Here is a 25,789-nt window from a genome sequence, read left to right on the forward strand (position 1 = left end):
ATTGCTAGTCAATTACCTATGCTAGGCATATACCTAATTTTACATTATTACATATAGAACATATATTTTATACTATTATATATTAATAAAAACATGTCATTCACAATACAAACATACTATTACATGTTTAACACTACATACATACTATTACATATAAAAACCAATATCTTACGATAATTATATTTTTAACTGATAATAATAATTATAACATGCTTGAAACAATAATTTTGTGATAATTATATTTTTAACAGACAATAATAATTATAACATGCTTTAAAATAGTTTTGTGTTTGATCTTATCTCATACGCAGCGGATAACATAACATACACACAAAATCCAATAACCCAAAAACTTCTTTAAACTTCTATTATATTCTATTAAATTAAAATATTAATTTCACGATAATTAAAATATGTTTTTGTGGAATTATCATTGCCACGTATCAAGATTCCATTGATCCACTATACATCTGGTCCACATCCCACTAAAATGGTCCACAAAAAAATACCAAACCGCCTCAAGTAGTTGACTTGTTCCGTGTTTGGCGCGTAAACGCGTAAGCCAAACCGACATAGATGTTATTATATATACACTCCCCCAACATACAATTTCGATAACAAATCAAATCTATTTATGATTTCCCGATGGCTGATCTTTATGTGAAAAGGGTCGTAAGCTCTTCACGAATCTTTAGCTATATTGTTTATTTTGATATATTGATTTGGAGGATTTGTTTTTTTGATCGATGGTTTTGATTATAAAGTCGTCATGGCAAATCTTAATCCACAACGGTTTGCAGGTTCATATACGCTCTGTAATTTAGATTTGATCGGTCGATAGTTTCGACTTTCGATCTCAAAAATCAGATCTTTATCAGGAGTTTTCAGGTTCTTCCTCTCTTATGCTGTTCTAAGTGGGTTCAGGTTCTTTTTCTTGTATCTTCTATGAAGAGATGGGGGTTATAAACAAAATTTTATCTGCAAATTTACTTGCTGTGGCAGATCGATAGGGTTATTGGCCCATATCCGCGAGAAATTAAAGCTTAGATATTATTATCCACGCGGTTCATGACGATAATTCCAGTTTCTCCTTTTATGTTCTTATCTTCGAACATGGTTATGGAAGATACATCAGGTTATTGGTTGATAGGTGGATAAGTTATGAAAAATATTGTTAGCCTTCTTCAATTTTCTACCTTGGATGATAATTTGATTTTGATCTGAAGGCTCTGTTGTGCCAGATCCAGATCCATAGTGGGGAGAAACTGTCGGCATATATTATTAGCCTCTGATTCCAGGTTCTTCATCTGGTAGCATCTTCCTTTGATAATAATACAGTTTTGATTGCAAAGCCTGGTGTGGCATAATGCCCTGTCTATGTTTTTAGGGGCTGGAAATTAAGATCCGATAATAACATCTTCCAAAGAAGTCGTTATATCAGATTCTAGATTTTGATGATCAATTCATGTGGGGTTGAGTAAGATTTAGTTGATAGTTTGTTGCTGTTATTCTGCCTTCTCAATCTGGTTTTGGTATATATCACAATCAAGAGAGGTTAATTAGATTATTTATTGTGCCTGTAGTGTTATTTTGCTGGATCTGTTCCTCATGATTTGGCTATTGGATGGTTATATCTCTCTCTTCTTTTGACTGGATTACTTCATTTTGTTTGTTGGTAAATGAAAAGCAACATCCTTTATGGATTTTTCTCAATTTTCATCCATATCAAGTTGCTGGTTTCTGTAAGCTGCTGATATATGGGGAAGAGATCTGCTTGTTTTCTTTGTTGATAGGTACTACATAGATTCTGATTGTTGTTGATGGAGTCTAAGATTGATGCCAAATAATAGGATTGTGCTTTGTCTATGTAGGTTTGTTGGGTGCCAAAAATCATGGTCCAGGCATCTTGATGACCATCTATTTTGCTGGGTTTTCTTTCAAATTTTATGATCATATTCTTTTTAAAATTATTAGTTCTATCATGATGGGAGTTATTATGTCTTGCTCTCTTGTTGATAGGTCTAAGAAAGCTTGTATGTGAATTGGAACAGATGATTTACACTTGCAGTCGATTAGTATTTTTTTCATGTCCTATATATTTTCTTAGTTTCTAAATGGCCATCTTCGATTTTATGTTTTAAGAAATAAAAGAATTGTAATTCTGTCTATGTAGGTTTGATTGGTGCCAAATAAAATGGTGCAGGCATCTTCTTTGATCATTCTGCTGGTTTTTCTTTGATTCTTATCATCATTTTCATTTTGAAGCTTACTAGTTTTCATCTTTTCAACATGACAATAGTTTTGCCTTGTTATCTTGCTGATAGATCCAAGGAGACTTGAACATGGATTGAACCGTTGTGCTTCTGGTTTTCCTACAATTTTTAAGATCATTTTCTTTTCTAGCTATAACATGATTGGTATTCCATCCTTTGTTGATAATAAGAATCTTTTGTCTTGTTCTCTTGCTGATACGCAAATAGGCCTTGTTCATCCTGGTTTGTTTCCAGCTAGGTCTCTTCTGTCGATCCCTTTGTGTAACTGTAATCTTGCTTTTGTAAAATTTGTAGTGAAGAGGCTACCCTTGGTAAAGCATTTGTTTAGTGAAAATTACAAATCCCTGTTTCATATTTATGTGTTATTTTGTGATGAAGGTCCTGTCGGTTTTGTTGCAAGGAGCAATACATGGTTAGCATTTGCTCTTCACGAATCTTCAATTATATTCTATATTTTGGTATTTTGATCTAGAGGATGTTTGTTGTATTGATATAGTTATGATTATAAAGCCATTATGGCAAATTTTCATTCACAACGATTTCCAGATTTGAGAGCCAGCAGATATGCTAGATTCCTATCAGGTGTTTCAAGGTTCTTCATATCACTCGTATGTTGGTATAAGAGGTTTCAGGTTCTTTTTCTAGTATCTTCTATATCTGGGTATGTCCATAGACCGGATAAGTTATGATCGGGTATTATTATCTGAGGAGATGCAGTTTATAATTAAAACTTTGACTGTGAATCTACTTGATTGATAGGGTTATTGGTCCATATCTGCAAGAAACTAAGATTAGATGTTATTATCCAAGTGTTCATCACGACAATTCCGGGTTCTTTTTGTATGCCCTTATATTCGATCATGGTAATCTTTCAATAGCAAAGCTAAGCAGATACATCAGGTTATTGGTTGATCTTAGGTGGGTATATTATGACAGGATTGGTTGATCAGGTTCTTGAATTTTCTAGCTTGGAATTGGATGATAATTTGATTTTGATATGAAGGCTCCGTTGTGGCAGATCTTTAGGGTTATTGGTTTGTAGGTGGGGAGAAACTGTCAGCAGAGATATTATTGGCTTATGGTTTCAGGTTCTTCTTCTTTTGATAACAATACAGTTTTGATTGCAAAGCCTGGTGTGGCATAATTAATGGCATGGCTATGTTTTTTAGGGGCCGGAAATTCGGATCTGATAACATCTTCCAAAGAACTCATAATATCAGATTCTTGATTTTGATGATCCGTTCAGTTGTAAATGTGGGGTGGAGTAAGATTTAATTGATAGTTGGTTGCTGTTTTTCTGCCTACTCAATTTGGTTTTGGTATCACAATCAAGAGAAGGTTAATTAGATCATTTATTGTGTGTGTAGTGTCATTTTGCTGGTTATTGGGAGGCTGCTTTCTGCTCATCATGTTTCAACTATAGGATGTCCTTCTTGGTTCCTAAATGGCAATCTTCGGTTTTATGTTCCTGAAATAAGAGGGATTGTAGCTCTGTTTATGTAGGTTTGATTGGTGCCAAATACAATGGTGCAGGCATCTTCTTATTTGATCATTCTGCTGGTTTTTCTTTTATTCTTATGATCATTTTTCATTTTGAAGCATACTAGTTTTCATCTTTCCAACATGACAAGAGTTTTGTCTTGTTATCTTTGCTGATAGGTCCAAGGAAACTTGAAGGTGGGTTCAGCCTTTGTGCCTCCTGGTTTGTTGTCACCCATGGCTGTTATGTGAATCTTTGTTGCATATATATGGAATAAAAATAATACTATCATATCTGATTCGCATATCAGTTTGTGGTAAATATAAAAAAGAGTTCATTGTGCATTTTTGTAGCATAGTCAGTCGTCTTACTGTCTGATTTAATTTAGAAAACTCAAATCATTCGAGGTGTAATTTGTAGAAAGAACAACTCATGGATGAAGCTTTCAGTTCAATAAGTCTCATCATGTGGTCCCCTAAAAACTTTTCATCCTTTTCTAGTTCTTTCAGTGACTGACATCCTTAATTTATAGGTTCCAGAAATACTAAAATTGTGTAGTGTGTTTGTAGGTTTGTTGTGTGCCAAACACCATGGTCCAGTCCCTTGATGACCATTTTGCTGGTTTTTTCCTATAATTCTTAAGATCGTTTTCTTTTCTAGCTATAACATGATTGGTATTCCATTCTTTTTTCATAATAAGAATTGTTTGTCTTGTTCTCTTTCTGATAGGTCTAATAAGAAAGCTCATATGCGAATAGGTCTTGTCCATCCTGGTTTGTTTCCAGCTACTAGGCTTCTTCTGTCAATCCCTTTTTGTAATCTTGCTTTTGTCGATCTTTTTAGTAAAGAGGCTAGCCTTGGTAAAGCACTTGTGAAGTAAAAATTACAAGCCCTGTTTCAGTTGTATGTATTATTTTGTGATAAAGTCCTGTAGATTAGAGCAATGGGGTTTCATTGGTGTATAATCGCCTCATTGTCCAGTCTAGTTTGCAAGGCTTAATGATTGTAAATGGTTCTATTTGTAGGTTTTGTTGAAAGGAGCAATACATGGTTGACATTTGTAGTTCGATTAGTATTTTGTCTTGTCCTAATTTTTTTTTTCATTCTCATAAAAAGAGTCTTCATTTATGTCTGAGAGCTAAGAGGATTGTAGCTTTGTCTGTGTAGGTTGTTTTGATACCAAATACTATGGTTCAGGCATTTTGATGACCATTCTTCTGGTTTTTTTTTTTTTTTTTATTCTATCTGCCAACTTCCCATTCTTTCCTAGTAGTTCCTTTATCAACTAACATCCTTAATTACTAGGCTCCTTAAATAATAGAATATGTCTTGTCTATGTAGGTTTGTTGGGTTCCAAATACCATGGTCCAGGCATCTTGATGGCTATTTTGCTGGTTTTTTCTTGATGTCTTATTAGCATTTTTTATTTTTGCATTATTGGAATTCTGTAGTTCCATCAAGATGTGAATATTTTGTCTTTTTCTCTTGCTGATAGGTTCAAGAAAGCTTGTATGTGGATTGGGCCTTTGTCCTTCCTTTGTGGCTTTTCCATGAATCCTTTCTGTGATCTTTTTTATGGTAAAAAGTAGAAACCTCATACCATTTCCACGTGTCTTTTAGTTGCATAATTGCTTCTTTTCTTGTCTATACCTTGACATCTTGGATCAGTTTGTGTCATGATGAAAACTCTTTTGTCTTGTTTTTTTGCTGTTAAGTCTGGATTGGACCTTTCTCCCTTTGTGGCTTTTCCATAAATCCTTTCTGTGATCTTTTAATCGTAAAAAGCAAAAAGCCTCGTACCAGTTTCAGATGATACTTTGTGAAAAGACAAGGTTTATTAAATCTATGGGTTTCTTAGTTGCATAATTGTGTCATCGTCTGATCTAGTTTGGAAGACTTGATGATTTGACCTATTTCTACATGCAGGTTTTGCTCAAACAATAAACAACACATGGTTGGCATTTGCAGCTGATTAGTATTTTTTTCGTGTCCCAAAATCTTCGTGTCTTTTTCTTAGTTCCTATATTGACCTTCTATAATTTTATGTTCTAAAAATAGGAGGATTATTGTTGTCTACATAAGTTTGCTGGTTGTCAAAAGCTATAATCCAGGCATCTTGTTGGCCCTTTTGATATTCCTTTGATTTTTACAATCCTTCTCATTTTATACATTACTGGGTTTGAGTATTCCCATCATGACGAGAATTTTTTGTCTTGTTATCTTGTGGATAGGTCCAAGGAAAGATGTGCGTGGATTGGACCCTTCTTGTTCCTGGTTTGTTGTCATCTGCGGCTTTTCTTTGAATCCTTTCTGTTAGATTGCTTTTGTATAGTGAAAAATAAAGGCATCTTATTGGTTTTATACGTGATGTAACATGTCCTGTATGTAGGTTACACAGAAAGAACAACCAATGATTAACCATTTATTTGGCTGGGTTCTCTTTACATCTTATGATCATATTCTTTTTTAAATTATTGGTATTCCGTAGTTCTATCATGATGGGAGTTATTTTTGTCTTGCTCTCTTGTTGATAGGTCTAAGAAAGCTTGTATGTGGATTGGAACAGATGATTTACACTTGCAGTTGATTAGTATTTTTCGGTGTACTATAATCTTTTTTTCCTTGGTTCCTGAATGGCCATCTTTGATTTATGTTTCAGAAATAAGAGGGTTGTAGTTCTGTCTATGTAGGTTTGATCGGTGGCATATAAAATGGTGCAAGCATCTTCTTTGATCATTCTACTGGTTTTTCTTTGATTCTCATCATCATTTTCATTTTGAACCTTAGTAGAATTCATCTTTCCATCATGACAAGAATTTTGTCTTGTTATCTTGATGATAGGTCCAATGAAACTTGGAACGTTGGTTCAGCCTTTGTGCTTCCTGGTTTGTTGTCACTCATGGCTTTTTTTTTTGTGAATCTTTGTTGCGAATGGAATAAAAATAATACAATCATATCAGATTTGCATAATAGTTAGTGATAAAGATAAAACGAAGTTCAATGCACATTTTTGTAGCATAGTCAGTCATCTTACTGTCTGATTTAATTCATTTGCAGTGTAATTTGCAGAACAGCTCATGGATCAGTTCAATAAGTCTCATGTGGTCCCCTAAAAACTTCTCATCCTTTTCTAGTTCTTACAATGAGTGATATCCTTTATAGGTTCCAGAAATACTAAAACTGTGTTTTGTGTATGTAGGTTTGTTGTGTGCCAAACACCATGGTCCAGTCCTTGATGACCATTTTGCTGGGTTTTTCCTATAATTTTTAAGATCGTTTTCTTTTCTAGCTATAACATGATTGGTATTCCATTCTTTTTTCATAATAAGAATTGTTTGTCTTGTTCCCTTTCTGATAGGTCTAATAAGAAAGCTCATATGCGAATAGGCCTTTGTGCATCCTGGTTTGTTTCCAGCTAGATCTCTTCTGTCGATCCCTTTGCATAATCTTGCTTTTGTAAAAAAAATTAGTAAAGAGGCTACCCTTGATAAAGCATTTGTGAAATGAACAAGCCCTGTTTCAGTTTTATGTGTTACTTTGTGATGAAAATCCGGCCTGTAAGATTAAAGCAGTGGGGTATCATTGGTGTATAATCACCTCATTGTCCAGTCTAGTTTGCAAGGCTTAATGATTGTACATGTTTCTACCTGTAGGTTTTGTTGAAAGAATCAATACTTGGTTGACATTTGCAGTTCGATTAGTATTTTGTCTTGTCCCAAAATCTTTTTATTATTATTTTTTTCTTTCTCATAACTAGTGTCTTCATTTACATGTGAGAACTAAGAGGATTGTAGCTTTGTCTGTGTAGGTTGTTTGAGTGCCAAATACTATGGTTCAGCCATTTTGATGACCATTCTTCTCTGGTTTTTCTTTGATTCCATCTGCCAACTTCCCATTCTTTGCTAGCAGTTCCTTTATCAACCAACATCCTTAATTACTCGGTTCCTGAAATAATAGAATATGTCTTGTCTATGTAGGTTTCTTGGGTTCCAAATACCATGGTCCAGGCATCTTGATGGCCATTTTGCTGGTTTTTCTTGATGTCTTTTTAGCATTTTTTATTTTGCATTATTGGTATTCTGTAGTTCCATCATGATGTGAATATTTTGTCTATTTCTCTTGCTGATAGGTCCAAGAAAGCTTGTACGTGGATTGGGCCTTTGTCCTTCTTTTGTGGCTTTTCCGTGAATCCTTTCTTTGATCTTTTTTAGGGTAAAAAAGTAGAAACCTCATATACCATTTCCACATGAAACTGTGATAAGAAGAGGTTTATCAAACCTATATTTTTCTTTGATTCTTACAATTGTTCTCATTTTATACGTTACTGGGTTTGAGTATTCCCATCATGACAAGAATTCTTTGTATTGTTATCTTGCGAATAGGTCCAAGGACAGATGTGCATGGATTGGACCCTTATTGTTCCTGGTTTGTTGTCATCTGTGGCTTTTATGTGAATCCTTTCTGTTAGATTGCATTTGTATAGTAAAAAATAAAGGCATCTTATCGGTTTTATATGTGATGTAACATGTTCATGTATGTAGGTTTCACAGAAAGAACAACCAATGATTAACCTTTGCAGTTCGATCAGTATCATATTATCTTTTTTTAAGTCTTAATTCTTTGTTTTAACATCTTTTTTTTTCCAAAATAAGAGTATTTTCTTTTATCTATGTAGGGTTGTTGGTTGCCGAATAGTGTGATCCTGGCATCTTGATATAACCATTTTACTGGTTTTTCTTTGATTTTTTATTGTCCTTTTCTTTTTTATAGTGTTACTGATTTTCTATCCTGCCTTTCATGATGAGATTCTTCTGTCTGGACTAGTTTTGGAATGCTTGATGATTGCACGGATCTCTACATCCAGGATTGGTGGAAAGAGCAACAAATGGTCAACAGCTGCCAGCTGATTAGTATTTATTTCGTGTCCCAAGATCTTCCTTTCTTTTTTTCTTCCTATGCTATGATTTTATGTTTTGAAAGTAACTGGATTATAGTTTTGTGCATGTAGGGTTGTTGGGGTTCCAAATACTCTATAATCCAGGCATCTTGATTATCTCTCTCGTTTTTCTTCTATTTTAATGGTCATTTTCTATTTAAATGTCGCCAGTTTTCAGTCTTTCCATCATGACAAGAAGTTTTTGTCATGTTATTGTGCTTATAGTGATAGGTTTAAGGAAACTTGTGGGTGGATTGGATTGTTGTTCTTCCTGGTGCATTGTCGGTTGCCACTCATGCCTTTCTTTGTTACGGATTTGCTTATGAAATTAAAAAAATAAAAAAATAAAAAAAATACAAGAGTGGCGTCATTGTTTGAGGTAAAAGATAATTAAAGAGGAGCTTTTAAAGATTGGATCAATGGGTTTTTCTTAGCATAATCACCTTCTATTATATAATCTGGACAGCTTAAGGACACGTGGTGCATCTTTTTTGTTTCTAATTAACTGCAGTTCTTGCCGAAAGAATAGTAGATTGTTGACCCTTGCAGCAGTTAAGTTAATGTCATGGTGTCTCCTAAAGCTTTTCATTGATTGCTTGGAGTTCCTATATAGGTTCAGTAATAGTGAGATTGTGTGTTGTCTATGTAGGTATGCTGGTTGCCAGACTTCATGATTAGTATTTTTTTCTGTTCTAGTCTTTCTTTTTTCTTATTCCTAAAATTACGGTGCAAAAATAAGACAATTGTACTTTTGTTTATGTAGATCGGTTGGGTTCCAAATACAATGGTTCATGCATCTTCTTGGCTGCTGGTTTAATTTTTTTTTATTATTATTATAATCATTTTCATTTTAAACCTTGCTATCTTTTAATCTTTCCATCATGACAAGAATTTTGTATTCTTATCTTGCTAATAGGTCTAAGGAAACTCGAATGGGATTGGCTGCTGGTTTAATTTTTTTTTTTATTATTATAATCATTTTCATTTTAAACTTTGCTATCTTTTAATCTTTCCATCATGACAAGAATTTTGTATTCTTATCTTGCTAATAGGTCTAAGGAAACTCGAATGGGATTGGACCATTGTGCTTCCTGGTTTGCTGCTATCAATGGCTGTTGTGTGAATCCTCATTGAGGTCTTGTTTTTGGTTAAAAAAACATAATTTCCGTTAGGGCTGTATTTCCTTCTGTTTAAGTTAGCCGAACAAACGAACGGGCACAAACTGATAAACGAATGAGTTCTCTTGTTCATGTTCTGTTTATGTTCGTGAACATGCTAAACGAACATAAACGAATGAACCTAGATGAACAAATATAAACAAACATAATTGTCCATATATGAACATATAATATAGTAATGTAATCAAACACAACTAAACATATATGAACATAAAAGGAACTTATATGAACGAACATGAACATATGTTCAAACGAATGAGACCATTGTTCATGCTATTATATATATATATATATATATATATATATATATATATACTCTTCCAACATACAATTTCGATCACATATCCGCAAAAAATTAAGATGACAGTTCCAGGTTCTTTTTGTATGATCTTATCTTCGATCATGGTAATATTTCGATAGTAAAGCTAAGCAGATATATATCTGGTTATTGGTTGATTGTAGGTGGGCAATGTTATGACAAGATTGTTAGCCAAGGATATTATTGGCCTACGATTCCAGGTTCTTCTTCTGGTAGCATCTTCCTTTGATATTAATACAGTTTTGATTGCAAAGCCTGGTGTGGCATAATGCCTTGTCTATGTTTTTAGGGGCCGGAAATTAAGATCCGATAATAACATCTTTTGAGAACTCGTTGTATCAGATTCTAGATTTTTGATGATCAATTCATGTGGGGTGGAGTAAGATTTAATTGATAGTTGGTTGCTGTTATTCTGCCTACTCAATCTGGTTTTGGTATCACAATCAAGAGCGGTTAATTAGATCATTTATTGTGTGTGTATTTGCTGCTGGTTATTGGGAGGCTTCCATCTGCTCATCATGTTTTGACTATAGGATGGTTATATCTCTCTTCTTTTGTCTGGATTAGTTCATTCTGCTTGTTGGTAAATGAAATGCAACATCCTTTATGGGGTTTCCTCAATTTTCGTTGTGCTTGCATATGATCAAATAGAAGACCATATCAAATTGCTGGTTGCTGTAGGCTGCTGATATATGGGGAAGAGATCTGCTTGTTTTCTTTGTTGATAGGTACTATAGAGATTCTGATTGTCGTTGATGGAGTCTTAAGCTTGATGCCATATAATAGAATTGTGCTTTGTCTATGTAGGTTTGTCGGGTGCCAAAGATCATGATCCTGGCATCTTGATTACCATTTAATTTGCTGGGTTATCTTTACATCTTATGATCATATTCTTTTTGTAATTACTGTTATTCCCTAGTTCTATCATGATGAAATTTTTTTTGGTCTTGCTCTCTTGTTGATAGGTCTAAGATGTAAGAAAGCTTGTATGTGGATTGGAACAGATGATTTACACTTGCAGTACATGCATATTTTTTCATGTCCTATGATCTTTTTTTTCTTAGTTCCTAAATGGCTGCCTTCAATTTTATGTTCCAGATATAAGACAATTGTAGTTCTGTCTATGTAGGTTTGATGGGTGCCAAATACTATTAATAGTGCAAGGCTTCTTCTTTGATCACTCTGCTGGTTTTTCTTTGATTCTTATGATCATTTTCATTTTGAACTTTACTAGTTTTCATCTTGCCATCATGACAAGAATTTTGTCTTGTTATCTTTGCTGATAGGTCCAAGGAAACTTGAACGTGGGTTCAGCCTTTGTGCTTCCTGGTTTGTTGTCACCCATGGCTGTTATGTGAATCCTTGTTGTGTATAAATGGAATAAAAATAGTACCATCATATCTGATTTGCATATCAGTTTGTGGTAAAGATTAAATAGAGTTCGTTGTGCATTTTTGTAGCATAGTCAGTCGTCTTACTGTCTGATTTAATTTGGAAAGTTCAATCATTCGCGGTGTAATTTGCAGAAAGAACAACTCATGGATGAAGCTTTCAGTTCAATAAGTCTCATCATGTGGTCCCCTAAAAACTTCTCATCCTTTTCTAGTTCTTACAATCACTGACATCCTTAATTTATAGGTTCCACAAATACTAAAATTGTGTAGTGTGTATGTAGGTTTGTTGTGTGCCAAACACCATGGTCCAGTCCCTTGATGACCATTTTGCTGGTTTTTTCCTATAATTTTAAGATCTTTTTCTTTTCTAGCTATAACATGATTGGTATTCCATCCTTTGTTCATAATAAGAATCTTTTGTCTTGTTCTCTTGCCGATAGGTCTAAGAAAACTCATATGTGAATAGGCCTTGTCCATCCTGGTTTGTTTCCAGCTAGGTGTCTTCTGTCAATCCCTTTTTGTAATGTTGCTTTTGTAAATCTTTTTAGTAAAGAGGCTACCCTCGGTTTTATGTGTGTTATTTTGTGATGAAAGTCCTGTAGGTTTTGTTGAAAGGAGCAATGCATGATTGACATTTGCTCTTCACGGATCTTCAATTATATTCTATATTTTGGTATTTTGATCTAGAGGATGTTTGTTGCATTGATATAGTTATGATAATAAAGTCATTATGGCAAATCTTCATCCACAACAGTTTCCAGGTTCATTCCATTGTACCATCTATGTTCTGTAATTTGGATTTGAGAGATAGTAGATATGCCAGATCTTTATCAGGTGTTTCCAGGTTCTTCTTACCTCTTGTATGCTGGTCAAAGTGGTTTCAGGTTCTTTTTGTATGCTCTTGTCTTTGATCATGGTAATATTTCAATAGAAAAGCTAAGCAGATACATCAGGTTATTGGTTGATCTTAGGTGGGCTATGTTATGACAAGATTGTTAGCCAAGGAGTTATGGGTAACATATTGATCTGGTTCTTGAATTTTCTAGCTTGGAATTGGATGATAATTTGATTTTGATATGAAGGCTCCGTTGTGGCAGATCCGTAGGTGGGGAGAAACTGTCAGCAAATATTATTGGCTTATGGTTTCAGGTTCTTCTACTGGTAGCATCTTCTTTTGACAATAATACAGTTTTGATTGCAAAGCCTGGTGTGGCGTAATTAATGGCATGGCTATGTTTATAGGTGCCAAATATTAGAATCTGATAACATCTTCCAAGGAACTCGTAATATTTTGATGATCAGTTCAGCTGTAAATGTGGGGTGGAGTATAGTTGGTTGCTGTTATTCTGCCTTCTCAATTTGGTTTTGGTATATATCACAATCAAGAGAGGGTTGATTAGATCATTTATTGTGTGTGTAGTGTTCTTTTGCTGGTTATTGGGAGGCTTCCATCAGCTCATCATGATTTGGCTATTGGATGGTTATATCTCTCTTCTTTTCTTTTGTCTGGATTAGTTCATTCTGTTTGTTGGTAAATGAAAAGCAACATTCTTTATTGGGTTTCCTCAATTTTGGTTGTGCTTGCATGATTCAAATTGCTGGTTTCTGTATGCTGCTGATATATGGGGAAGAGATCTGATTGTGTTCTTTGTTGATACGTACTGCAGAGATTCTGATTGTTGTTGATGGAGTCTTAAGATTGATGCCAAATAATAGGGGTGTGCTTTGTCTATGTAGGTTTGTTGGGTTCCAAATATCATGATCCGGGCATCTTGATGATCATTTCTTTTGATGGGTTTTCTTTACATCTTATGATCATATTCTTGTTAAAATTACTGGTATTCTGTAGTTCTGTCATGATGAGAGTTTTTTCTTTTGTTTTTTTTGTCTTGCTTTCTTGTTGATAGGTCTAAGAAAGCTTGGATGTGGATTGAAACAGATGATTTACACTTGCAGTTGATTATTAGTATTTTTTTGTGTCCTAAGACTTCCTTTTTTCTTAGTTCCTAAATGGCCATTTTCGATTTTATGTTCCAGAAATAAAAGGGTTGTAGTTTTGTCTATGTAGGTTTGATCGGTGGCATATAAAATGGTGCAGGCATCTTCTTTGATCATTCTGCTGGTTTTTCTTTGATTTTCTTTTTGATCCTTTCCATTTTGGTCCTTACTAGTTTTCATTCCTCCATCATGACAAGAATTTTGTCTTGTTATCTTGCTGATAGGTCTAAAAAAGCTCATGTGCGAATAGACCTTGTCCATCCTGGTTTGTTTCCAGCTAAGGTCTCTTCTGTCAATCCCTTTGTGTAATCTTGCTTTGGTAAAAAAAAAAAAAAATTAGTAAGGAGGCTACCCACAGTAAATCTTTTGTGAAGTGAAAGTTACAAGCCAATAACTTCCCATTCTTTGTTAGTAGTCCCTTTATCAACCGACATTCTTAATTGCTAGGTTCCTGAAATAATAGAATATGTCTTGTTTATGTAGGTTTGTTGGGTTTCAAATACCATGGTCCAGGCACCTTGATGGCTATTTTGCTGGTTCTTCTTGATGTCTTATTATCATCATCTTTTTTTACATGTTGTTCTTCTGTAGTTCCATCATAATGTGAATATTTTGTCTTTTTCTCTTGCTGATAGGTCCAAGAAATCTTGTACGTGGATTGGACCTTTGTCCCTCTTTCATGGCTTTTCTGTGATCTTCTTTTATGGTAAAAAGTCTTTTATATACACTCTTACAACAAAAAATTCTCTATCACAAATCAAATCTATTTGTGATGTCCCGGTGGCTGATCTTTATCTGAAACGGGTCGTAAGCTCTTCACGGATCTTTAATTATATTCTATATTTTGATACTTTGATTTGGAGGATTTGCTTCTTTGATCGATGGTTATGATTATAAAGTCGTTATGGCAAATCTTCATTCACAACGGTTTGCAGGTTCATCCACTTGTACCATCTACGCTCTGTAATTTAGATCTGTCAGGTCAATGATTTCCATCTCAAAGCTAGTTGTTATGTCAGATCTTTATGATCAGGTGTTTCCAGGTTCTTCCTCTCTTATGCTGTTCTAAAAGCGGTTTCAGGTTCTTTTTCTAGTATCTTCTATGAGGAGATGCGGGTTATAAATAAATTTTGATCTGTGAATCTACTTTCTGTGGCAGCTCGATAGGTTATTGGTCCATATCTGCAAGAAATTAAAGATTAGATATTATTATCCAAGCGTTCATGATGACAATTCCAGGTTCTTATTGTACGCCATTATCTTTGGTCATGGTAGTATTTCAATAGCAAAGTAAGCATATACGTCAGGTAATTGGTTGATCTTAGGTGGGCTATGTTGTGACAAGATTGTTAGCCAAGGAATTATGGGTAACATATCAGGTTCTTCAATTTTCTACCTTGGATGATAATTTAATTTTGATATGAAGGCTTCGTTGTGGCAGATCCGTAGGGTTATTGGTCTATAGGTGGGGAGAAACTGTCAGCAGATGTGGCGTAATTAATGGTAATGGCTATGTTTTTTAGGGGCCGAAATTTAGGATCTGATAACATCTTCCAAGGAACTCATAATATTTTGATGATCAGTTCAGTTGTAAATGTGGGGTGGAGTAAGATTTAATTGATAGTTGGTTGCTGTTATTCTGCCTACTCAATTTGGTTTTGGTATCGCAATCAAGAGAAGGTTAATTAGATCATTTATTGTGTGTGTAGTGTTATTTTGCTGGTTATTGGGAGGCTTCCATCTGCTCATCATGTTTTGGCTATGGGATGGTTATATCTCCCTTCTTTTGTTTTGATTAATTCATTCCGTTTGTTGGTAAATGAAAAGCAACATCCTTTATGGGTTTTCCTTGATTTTCGTTGTGCTTGCATGATCATACGAGACCATATCAAATTGCTGGTTTCTGTAGGCTGTTGATATATGGGGAAGAGATCTGCTTGTGTTCTTTGTTGATAGGTACTGCAGAGATTCTGATTGTTGTTGATGGAGTCTTAAGATTGATGCCAAATAATAGGATTGTGTTTTGTCTATATAGGTTTTTTGAGTGCCAAAGATCATGATCCAGGCATCTTGCTGTTATTCTGCCTACTCAATTTGGTTTCTATGTAGGTTTGTTGGGTGGTAGGATCAGATTGATGGCCATTTTGTTGGTTTTCCTTTGATTTATATGATCTCTTTCATTATTAACATCACTAGTTTTTTAGCTTTCGTTCATGATGAGTATTTTTTGTCTGCTGATAGATATATGAAAACTTGTACTATTTCTGTCTGGAGGCTTGCTGATTGGAAGTAAAAATACAAGCATCATATCAGGTCCACATGTTAACATTTTGTTGATTTTTCTGTAGTTCATATGATCACTTTTTTTTTTTTTTTTTTTCCTATTGTTGGTACTCCATCCTAAAAACTCTTTCCTTTTTCCTAGTTCCTATAGTGACTTTTGATTTTATACTCTAGAAATGAGGGGATTGTAGTTCTGTCTGTGTAGGTATGTTGTGTACAAAATACTATGGTCCAAGAATCTTGATGATATATTCTATAAGTATTTTTAACTGTTGATCTTCATGAAGCATAGTGTACCTGTTTCTATCTACATACAAATTTTGCAGAAAGGACAAAGATGGTTGCTCTTTGAAGTTCGATTGGTGTTTTGGTATCTCGTAGAACTTTTCATTCCTTTCTCACAGTTCCCATGATGACCAACATCCTTTCTCCATTATTTATTGGTTCCATAAATAATAGGATTTTACTTGGTTTTGTAGGATTGTTCGGTGCCAAATACCATGGTCCAAACATATTGCTTGTTTTTCTTAACAGCATAGATCATTTGTTTTTAATATTACTGGCAATTCTGTAGGCCTGTCATGATGAGAACTTTTTGTCTTGTTCTCTTGGTGATAGGTCTAAGAAAGCTCGCGTATGGATTGATCTTTGTCCTTCCTCATTTGTTGCCATTTCTGGATTTTCTGTGGATTGTTTCCGTAAGCTTTCTTTTTGTGGTAAAAGGTAAGCAGAAGCCTCGTACCAGTTTCACATGATACCTTTTGATAGAAGGAGATTTATTGAACCCATAGGTTTTTTAGTTTTTAATTGCTTCATTAAACTAGTTTGGATGACTTGATGATTGTACAGATTTCTTCATGCCGCTTTTGCTGAAAAAACAACACATGGTTGACACTTGCAGTTGATAAGTATCTTTTTGTGTCTTGAATTCTTTTTTTCTTTTTTTTTTTGTTTATATGATGACCAATTTTGATTTCATGTTCCAGAGATAAGTTGACTGTAGTTTTGTCTTTATAGCTTTGCTAGGTGCTAAATACTATATAATACATGCACATCTTGGTTGCCCGGCCTTATACTTTTTCTTCGATTATTATGATGTTTTCATTTTAGACATTACTGACGTCTTGTCTTTTTATCATGACAAGCATTTTTTGTCTTGTGATCTTGCTGATAGGTCTAAGAAAACATGCAAGTGGATCAGACTCCAGTCCTTCCAATGGTGTGTTGCCACCCTTAGGCCTTAGCTTTTCTGTGAATCCTTGTTGTGGTAAAAGATGAAATAAGCTCTATTAATTCGATCCATGTTTCTTTTGTTAGCCTAATCACCTTAATGTCTGATTTAATTTGAAAGCCTAGTGGTATGGTAATGGTTTTTAACATGTTGTGCAAGAAAGAACACATGGTTGATCCTCACATTTCAATAAGTATCATGCTGTCTAAATTTCAATCCTTTGCTAGGTTCTAGAAATAATAGGATTGTGTTCTTTTTCTGATAGGCCTACAAAAGCTTGTTCCTTGATTGGTTATGTCATTCCTGGTTTGTTTCCATTTATGGCTTTTATTTGTGCTCGTTTTTTGTTTTATAAAATAAAAACACAGTACCAGTTTCACATGATAAAAAGTGTTCTATTGATTAAACCACCACTGGGATTTTTTGTTGAATAATTGCCTTATTGTCCACTTTAGTTTGAAAGGCTTGATGATTGTACGTATTTGGGGTTGCTTTTGACACCTGCAGTTTTTGTCTTGCTCTCTTGCAGATAGGTCTAATGGAACTCACATGAATTGGATGGTGTCCTTCCTGGTTTGCCATTCATGGCTGTTCTGTAAATAGTTTCTCCAATCTTTGCTTCTGGAAATCATGATATCTGATTCATGTGATGGTTTTTTTATCGATTGATGAGTTTTTTTTCATAGGATAATTGTCTTGTTGTCTGGTTTTGTTTGGAAAGCTTAACGACGTGGCCTACCTGTTTCTCCATACAGATTTTGCAGGAAGAAGTTAAACAACATAATGGACCCTTGAAGTTAGATTAATTAGTATCATCTAAAAGCTTTTCATTCTTTGCCCATAGTTTCTCTGGTCCAGGCATCTTCATTACCATTTTGCTGTTTTTTTTTATTGACATCTTATGATCATTTTGATTTTCAACGTACTTGTATTCCTTAGTTATGGGATGATCAGAAGTTTGTCTTGTTCTCTTGCTGATAGGTCTAAGAATGCTCGTACTTGGATTGGGCATTTGTGCTTCGTGATTTGTCTCCATTTGTGGCTTTTCCATGAATCCTTTTTCGGAGATTTTTTTTATGGTAAAAAGTAAATCATTGTACCAGTTTCGCATGATACTTTGTGATAAAGGGAGTTCAAAGTGTATGTATCTCTACATGCAGGTTTTACAGATCAAAAAACTTACGGTTGGCACACCAGCAGATGATTAGTAATTTTTCGTGTCCCAAAATCTCTTTTCTTCCTGATTTCTGATTTTATATTCCAAAAACAAGGATTGTAGTTTTGTCTATGCAGGGTTGTTGGGTTCCAGATACTCTAATCCAGGCATCTTGATGACCTTTCTGGTTTTTCTTTGATTTTTATGATCACTTCCATTTTAAACATTACTGCTCTTCAGTCTATCTATCGTGACAATAATTTTTTTTTGTTTCATGCTGATAAGTCTCATGGAATCATAAAATACAGGCCTCATATCAGATCGCATAATTGTTTAAAAGATAGGAGGCGTTCTATTAATTGGATCAATGGGTTTTTTCTTAGCATAATCACCTTAATGTCTTGATTTTGGAAAGCTTAATGATACATGATGGACCTATGTTGATCATAAGTTTGTGTTTTTTCTATGTAGCTTTGCTGGGTGCCAACAACATACCATGGTCCATGCATATCATCTTGTTGGGGTTTTTGTAATTCTTATGATGTTTTTCTTTTTTGACATTACTGGTATTCCATCCTTCCCTCATGATGAGAATTTTTGTCTTCTACTCTTGCTGATAGGTCTAAGAAAGCTTGTACGTGAATCAGACTACTGTGCTTCCTGGTTTGCTCATCGCTGCTATCATATTTGTAGCTTTTTTGTGAAAATGAAAATGTGGATTTTGGTAGGTGGCCTTCCTGACTTGTTCCCATCCCTTGCTGTTCTATGGATACTTTCTAGGGGCTTGCTTTTGGTATTCAAAAATGCAAAGGTCAAATCTGAATCTTCTTTTTATTTTATAAGGTAATTTTATGTTTTGGTGTGAATCACTATGATCTTGATGGCCCTTTTGCTGGGTTTTCATTGATTCTTATGATCTCATCTTCACTTTAAACTTTACTGATTTTCGGTATTCCCATCATGACAAAAGTATTTTGTCTTGGTCTCTTGCTGATAGGTCCAAGGAAACTTAAAGAGAATGAGTTTTATTGATTTGAATATGTGTTCTTTCGTAGCATAATTGTCGTAATTAGTGTGGTGTTCAGTTTGGAAAGCCTAATGATATGCACAAGACATCCTTATGTACAAGAATCCTTATTGATTTGAATACAAGTTTTGACATGCAGGTTTTTTTGAAAGAACAACAGATGGTTGGCCGAAAATCCGATTACTATTTTGACATGTCCTGAAATCGTTCATTTGTTTCTTTATTCCTATAAGGGCCATCTGTTCAAGAAATGAGGTATATGTAGGTTTGTTGGGTGACATACTATTGTCCTCCTTGGTTTGTTGCAATATATGCCTGTTCTCTGAATCCTTTTTGACCTGGGGGTTAAAAGTAAATGTAGAAGCATTATACCAGTTACATGTGATATTTCAGGATAAAAAATAAGAGGAATTATGCCGTGTAAATACGTTATTTTCAATGCCGGTTTTATTTTTTATTCTTATGATGGTTGGTCATTTCACCATGAGAATATTGTATATAGCTTATTGTGTTGGTGATAGGTTCTTGGAGATGTGAACTTCAATTTTGCTGTTAAGTTTTTCGTGAGAAATGTGAGAGCTTGAAATAAGTTAATTTTTTAGGTTTGTGATGATATAGTCACATCTCAAATTTAGGAAAAACTGAATGAGTTGAGATCAAAGTAGTGATGCGACATATCATCAGGAGTACAAGGTCCTGTATCAGTTTTTCTTATCATAAACTGTATAATGGCTGTTTCATGGCATCTCTCCGGATGGCACAATTGGATAACATTTGGGGTTATTTTAAAAGCATGCTTAATGAGTGTATCAATGATCACACGTACTTCTTTCCTGATTTGATGGATGCTTATCATCCACATTTGAATCATCTGGACTGTTTGCCTACATTAAGAGGGGATGTTACACTACCAATCATTGGCTATAATAATCTTGCTTGAAGTTACATGTAATATAGTATTATAGGCCTGGGGATGTACTCTAAAGGGAAATTTCATCTATCATGTATTGTTGGCCTTGTGTTATAGTTGCAGACTTCTTTTAATTCAACGTGTGCATTTGGTGTGCTGCTAATGCTTTGATTCATGGTTTGTTTTGTTTTGGTATTTTCAAGTTTTAACTCTGCCTGGGTTTGGCATCATAGACCCAGCCAGTCCCAAGCCCGGAAAAAAGAGGAGGGTTCGACAAGGTAAAGAGGCCTTCGCTAAAACTTTGTTTCTGCTTATGGTTATCTGCCACTTTTGTTATAATCATTTTTTACTGTTTTAGTGTTGTCTTTTAAAAATTTTAACATTTTAGGGTTTACTCCACTGAGAATTTTCCCATGGTCAAATCCATGTGAATTTCGTGGGTAAAAGGTAAACAGTCGCAGAATTACCATGAAACACACCGTGGGAGCAAATGGTTGGGTAATTATTTCCCACGGAACTTGTAACATACCACCCATGGAATTGTCATGGATAACTTCCTTGATTTTTTTTGTAGCTGAATGCCCACAAACATTTTGTGATTCCATTCCCATGGAAATGTTTGTAATGGAGTTATGGATTTTCTACAAAATTTTGCCTGGTGCTGGTAGCCATCCAACACATGGGTAAAAATTGCAAATTTAACATCAAACAGGGAAAAGCATTCAAAATCCGAATTTTTTCTTAATATTCCACAAAACCTTATACACATCATAAATTATCCCAGTGTTGCTTGAAGTGCTTCATGTGCTTTTTGTTCACATTCCTTTTCATTTTGATGAAACAAACACATCGAATTCATAATCGTAATTCAAGAGTGCGTCAGAGCATTTGAATATTGAACCAAATCAATTTACATATATGATGTCGTATTCAAAAGAAATTGACGAGTCGATCGCAAGTGATACTATCGTAGCTGAAATCAGTTCATCTCGAAATGACAAACAAATTGATTTGATTACTTCAACTTATTAAAACCAACATCAAGACCTTCAAAATACATCGGCGTTCAAGGTAAAAATAATTCGTTTTAATATTACATATTACATTATAATTTATAAAATTCATTCTAATTTTTTACTCAGTATACATAATTGATCATGTGTTAATCATATGTTACACTGCATAATCATAAACGATTGTACGTTGTAATTTATGATTGATCATATATTACAAATGTACAAACATATAATGACTAATAATATTTCTTTACAAATTGTAATAAATGATTAATCATATATGATTATGCAGTCTAATATATGATTAGTTATATATGACAATGTACAAACATATATGATTTATCATATGTGTTCATACATTGAAATATATTTTTAATGATATATTAAACTGTATAATCACATATGATTATATAGAATAATATATGATTAGTCATATATAACAATGTAAAAACACATATGAGTTATCATATGTATAAATACATATGATTTATCATTTATGATTAAACAATATAAAATATGATTAATTATATATTACAACATATAATCATATATGATTATACAGTATAATATATGATTAGTCATATATGACAATGTGCAAACACATATGACATATGATTTATCATATGTGTTCATACATTGAAATATATTATTTAATGATATATTAAACTGTATGATTATATATGGTTATACATCCTAATATATGATTAGTTATATATTAAAATGTATAAATACATATGATTAATCATTTATGATTAAACAGTATAAAATATGATTACTTATATATTACAACATATAACCATATATGATTATACAGTATAATATATGATTAGTCATATATGACAATGTACAAACACATGATTTATACATACTAGTATATGATTAATAATATATTACAGTGTATAAATATATACATCATTAATCATATATGATTATTACAGCATGAAATTTTATAATAACATAATTATTATTACATTATTTATTAGGTGAAAGTTCTACTTCAACAAATGAATCATATTTCAATAACATAATTGAAGAATCTGATTATAAACCACATGTCCTTCCAGAATTTGTACCGGTTGTAAACACCGTTTACAAATCACTAAATTTGGCAGTAAAAATGTATATTGACTATGTAGAAATGGTAGGTTTTCATACAAAACTGAGTATCCAATCAAAATACAATAGCTAAATAATAAAAAAGAAATATGTTATATGTAATAAGGTGGTAAGGATAAACGAAAACCTTGTGATACGTTGGCTATAAGTTATGTCAAGAGGAAACCAAATTCAAACAAGATAATTATTGGGTGTATAGCAAAGATTATATTTGAAAATGTTTATGGAAACAGATTACAAAGTTAAAGAATTTTTTGAATTGCACAATCACCCACCGGAAAGTATTGATGATAGATATTATATGAAAAATGCAAGAAATATGTCATATTCTGAAAGAAAGTTTGTAGTACACACATCAACATCTAAAATGGGGCCAAAAGGTTTATAACCAAAGTAAAGATATACCAAATATATTTCCACCTCAAGTCCCTTTTACAATCACAAATAACAATGGTACTATAAAATTTTCAGCTTATCAAAAACTTTTTGAAGAAAATACTCTTACAGTAGATGTTAATCATATTAACAGTATGATTCAACAATTAAATTTCCATAATTTATATTCTATAATATTAGGAGAACAATTAAAGGATTTACATAATAAAATAGAAAAAATAAACAGTCAAAAAGATATAATAATACAGAAAAAAGACAAAGAAAAACAAATAAATGCTACTATTCAACCACCACCAAATATTACTGGTTATAAATTAAAAAATTACGATTATATGCTAGACATTATACAAGAACAAATGAAAAAATTACATATTAATACCATAAATAAAGACTCGGATGATGACTCAGATATAAATGATACCCAAATAAATAGAATTAATAATTACGACAGTAAATTTGCTAGAAAGCCTGTTCAAAGTTTATATTATTATCCAAGACCAAGCCCCCAAGATGTCCTATACGAGGAACAAGAATATGAAATTAATAATAGTTACAGTGGTAAAAATGTTTATGAATGGAATCTAGATGGATATACTGAAAGACAAATATATAATATGATTCATAGAATGTTAATGTATAGCACAATTGCTAAAAATACATGAAATAGTGATAAACAAGTAGCTAATATGCTAATTGCCGGATTTACTGGCCAATTAAAAGGCTGGTGGGACAACTATGTCGATGAAAAAACTCAACAAGCTATTCTCAATACAGTTAAAACAGAAAATGGAATAACTACTCCCAATGTGGTTTATACTCTTACTTGTACTATAATAGAACATTTTACAGGACGATGGTCAGATAATTCTGAAAACATTCGTACTTTATTAAATGGATTATTTTGTAAAACTCTTACATCCTTTCGGTGGTATAAGGATACTTTTTTAAGTAGAGTAATGAAGCTTAATGATTGTAATAGTGTTTATTGGAAATCTAAATTCATAGATGGTTTGCCAAATCTTTTTGCTGAAAGAGTTAAAAACCAACTAAGAATAGATAATACAATTCCTTACGAAGATTATACATATGGAAAACTAATAGGAACTTGTATACAGGAAGGTTTGGCCCTATGTAGTGAGATAAAACTCAACCATCAAATTAAAACCCAACATCTTAATGAAAAAAGACAATTAGGAGAATTTTGTGATCAGTTCGGAATAGAGACTAGTAGAAATAAGAAGAAACAGAAAAAAGAGTTTCAACAGAAGAAAAAAAATTTATAAAAGAAAACATAATGATTTTAATAGAAAAGATAAACACATAAAAAAGAAATTTATTAAAAAGGAAATAAAAAACCTCCTACTTGCTTTTCATGTGGAAAAACACGTCATTATGCTAATAAATGCATAAATAAAAAAAATAAAAAAACAAATTAATAATATGGATATAAGTGAGGATATAAAACTTCAATTAATAAATTTAATAGATGATTCGTCAGACGAGGAGGAAATCTCGGACAATAATTCTGATATTAATATGATAGATTACGACTCTGATTACGAGTCAGATTCTCAAGAAATTGAATGTAATTGTGATAATTTAGAACAATGTTCATGTAATATAGATCATCAATTATACTTAATCCAGTCTCAATTTAAAGAAGATTTAACCATAAATGTAATCAGTAATGATATTGCAAACTTATTAAAAGAAATTAATTATCCAGAAATAAGGCAAAAAATAATAGAAAATTTAAATACCAAAGAACAGAGTATAAAAGAAGAAGGGATTTATTCAATGAAAAATGTACATGATATGTTAAAAGAAAGGAGAAATAAAAATTCTACTAATATACCTACAGTACAGGATTTACAGGTTGAAATTCAATCTTTAAAACAGGATATATCTAAGATAAAAAATGATCAATTAGTAAACAATCAATGAATTAATAAATTAGAAAAACTACAAAATAATCAAGATATTGGTACTAGCAATAATACTGATAATAATTTTCTTCAGTCTATGGAACTAGTAATCTCTAGAAAATGGCATGTTACAATTAATTTATTTATTACTTACAATTATCAAAGAAATTTTGTTGCCCTAATAGACAGCGGAGCAGATCTAAATTGCATACGAGAATGATTAATACCTACTAAATATTTTCAAAAATCGACGCATACGTTAAGGGAAGTATCAGGTTCCAAATTGGATATTAGATATAAATTAACAGATGCAAAAATTTGCACAGAAAATGTTTGCATACCTATTAATTTCACAATAATTAAAAATATGACTAGTAATACAATGATTCTAGGAAATCCTTTTTTGGAAATGATATTACCACTAACTATTGATAAGAATAAAATTATAGGATCTTATAAGAATCAACCTGTTATATTAAATTTTGTCTCTGACCCTTATTCTATCTGGGTAAATGAGTTGAATTTAAAGAAAAATCAAATAAATTTTCTTAAAGAAGAAATTAGGACTGTTCAGATAGATGAACAACTAGAACAACCTAAATTACAGGAAAAAATTAAACTTCTAACAAACCAATTTTTCCTTAAACATTTGTAATGATCATCCTAATGTTTTTTGGGAAAGGAAAAACATATAGTTATGCTTCCCTATGAGGAAGATTTCAATGAAAAACAAATTCCTACCAAGGCAAGACCATGTCAAATGAATTTTGAATATTTAAATATATGTAAAAAAGAAATAACTTCCTTATTAGATAAAAAATTAATACAACCTTCTAAATCTACATGGTCATGTACTGCGTTTTATGTTAACAAACATTCAGAACAAGAAAGAGGAGTACCGAGGCTAGTTATAAATTATAAGCCACTTAATAAGGTTTTAAAATGGATTAGATATCCTATTCCTAATAAAAAGGATTTATTAGATCGTTTACATGACTCTTTGATATTTTCAAAATTCGACTTAAAATCAGGATATTGGCAAATTCAGATTGATAACAAAGATAGATATAAGACTGCCTTTAATGTTCCTTTTTGACAATACGAATGGAATGTTATGCCATTCGGCCTAAAAAATGACCTTTCAGAATTTC

General features: G+C 32.9%; 1 long non-coding RNA gene across 50 annotated transcripts; it reads left to right on the forward strand.

Moving 5' to 3' along the window:
* The first annotated feature begins 591 nt into the window (after window positions 1–591).
* Window positions 592–25,789, forward strand: LOC145118793 (uncharacterized). 50 transcript variants are annotated; one of them, XR_013713460.1, is made up of 6 exons: window positions 595–10,914; window positions 10,994–15,534; window positions 15,614–15,683; window positions 15,820–18,171; window positions 18,253–21,256; window positions 22,185–25,789. It is a non-coding gene; the product is annotated as an uncharacterized LOC145118793 (long non-coding RNA). The 50 variants fall into 50 exon arrangements; XR_013713478.1 differs by having other exon boundaries at window positions 10,994–13,702; window positions 13,803–13,860; window positions 14,062–18,171; XR_013713483.1 differs by having other exon boundaries at window positions 10,994–13,546; window positions 13,649–13,702; window positions 13,803–18,171.

The sequence above is a fragment of the Lactuca virosa genome, chromosome 6 (assembly GCF_052849685.1).
Source record: "Lactuca virosa cultivar CGN04683 chromosome 6, Lactuca_virosa_CGN04683_v6, whole genome shotgun sequence".
NCBI lineage: Eukaryota > Viridiplantae > Streptophyta > Magnoliopsida > Asterales > Asteraceae > Lactuca > Lactuca virosa.